Consider the following 2,476-nt stretch of genomic DNA (forward strand, 5'->3'; position numbering starts at 1 on the left):
TTGAAAGTTTTATGACTGAAATGAACGTCTACTAATACTAATACTTCTTTATTTATTGACAATATTTTTATACATTCTAGTGACATTTTCACTTTTACTTTTACTTTTGATTCCACTATTACTTCACTCACTTAAGTCTCATGTTGAAAAATGTCATAAAAACAGTAAATAAATAAATAAATGACATATAAACTAAGGTTCAATTAATTATTTTTCGTCTTTATTGTTTTGAGTTTAGACTTCAGGTGGGCAAATAAAGATTATATATATATATAAATAATATAAATATACTTTTTTTTGGACTGATGATTTACAATCACTAACGTACTGAACGTGCAGACAGCATCAATGTTAGAAATAAATTCAAACCGAGATACAAAACTGCTCATTAACATTGTGCAATATCGCGCTAAAAATGGGAGAATTTGCCGCAAACTTTGATATGACGACGGCATGTTTATGTCTCTCAACATATTTTACAGTCATCTACCGCCACCTGCTGGCGAGACATAGTTTGTGTCAGTTAAATCTAATGAAGTGATTCACTGATTCCTGTTCCGGATCCCGAGGTGAACTTTAAATCCTTGCGTCATGTGCGAAAGTTTTTAAGTAGAGAAGCTCCAGTAAACACAAATGAACTGAAGCCTTTAAACCCCTCTCACACAGTCCTGTGTGGAATGGCCTCACTTAACTAGTAACAGTATTTTTTCTCCACATTCAAAACAGAACAACAGGGGTTTTAATGTCTTCCTTCTGCTGGGCCGACAGCTGGAGTGTCTCACTCCAACCCCATCGTGACCTCCTGGCACATACACTTCAGATGACGTCGTCACTAAGAGACACTAATTTGATAATAATGCAGCAACAACAGCGGCCCGAAGGGATAATTTAAAGCAAACATTGTCCCAGACCGCCAATAAAGCACAGCAGACGCCGTACAGTAGCCGCCTCAGCGCTTCGTGGGCCCAGGACACAGGAAGCCGACGTTAAAATCTTGGCCTCCTTTTGATGGAACGCGCCTGACTGGCGACGTCGCTTCTGACTGACATCGGATCCTCGAGGTGATGGATATCTGAGGCTGTTTGGGATCAAGGCACATGAGGACCTGGAGTCTCACGTCTATGTTTTCATTTTAACTACAGGGGTCAACATATGACCAAGAACAACACAACCAAATTAGACTCAGTATTTCTCTAAACATCAAGTTCAAGGACGCGAAAGCCCACAAATCTTTTTGCTACATAAATAGATCTTCTATTTCAGAGTCAGGAGAAAGCCCCCCGCCCCCCAGAACCGCTTTAAGACTCACCTGCAAGGTGGCCCGGAGTGATGACTGAGCTCCTCATCCTCTGAAGACAGAGTCCAGTCAGCCTGAAAACAATGCCTTATGAATATAGATTGAAAGGTAAATAGCTGAAGAGTTTTGCCTTTTGGCTCAGCACTCAACCACAAGTAAAAAATAGAATTACAATCATGACACTGTTTAGAATTTAAACTGAATTGAAATTGTAAATTGAAAAAAAAAAAAAAAAAAAACAGGAAAAACCTGGGATTTTTAAACGCTTGACGAGTGGTTTTATTCTGGACCACTAGGTGTCACTATTTACAAACTTTCCTAACTCGCGGAACGCCGTGACTCTGAACTCCATTACTAATGCCAATGCAGCTCAATTTACTTCGAACATTTGTATGAAATTTTTAATTAATACATTTATTAAGATACCCAAAAAAGGTGCATAACAAGGAACAGAAATACCATTAATGCCATAATTATATAATAAAATCATTATTTACCTCGTTTATTTGCTGTTGAAAAAGTTCCGAATGTACCACCTACTGTGATACAGAGTCGAGAAATACAAGCAGTTACGGTGATTTTTTCCATAAAGTTGTAGTTTGCTTAAACTCTACAATGGTAATATTGTGAAAACCCAATAGTTGTTTTGTTATTAAGATGTTTTGTCGACGCAAAATGTATTCGAAGTTTTGTTTCTTGCTCACAGGTGCCATTTTATACGAACAAAACGTCGATAAAACTGTAAATGAAATCATGGTGTTCAACAAATGTGCAATGGCGAAAATGACCGTAAAGTTACGAAGTGTTTTTTTTTTTTTAAGAAATACCTGGTTACACGGTACGAACAGCTTTCGGTGGAGGACGTCAGATCCAGCAAACCGCCAACGAGACATCATCAATCGATCTATGAATACATCCCGCTTAATATGACGTTTCGTAACTTGAATATCTTTTTTTCTTTCTGGTTTGAATTCTGGCAAGTTGATAAGTTATAAATAGCAATAAATGTTTGGACATTTTGTGACAAATAAAGTGATAGAACTGCTAAGACAATAAATTCATTACGTTTGTGTCCTCAAAAGAATCAAGTCAAAGTCAAATGTTTTGAGTTTGCAAAGACAAACTAAAGACAAATTAATTTGTAACAGAACTGGAGCATTTTCCTCTCGGCATGGCTCG

This window comes from Synchiropus splendidus, chromosome 19 (assembly GCF_027744825.2).
Source record: "Synchiropus splendidus isolate RoL2022-P1 chromosome 19, RoL_Sspl_1.0, whole genome shotgun sequence".
NCBI classification, from domain to species: domain Eukaryota; kingdom Metazoa; phylum Chordata; class Actinopteri; order Syngnathiformes; family Callionymidae; genus Synchiropus; species Synchiropus splendidus.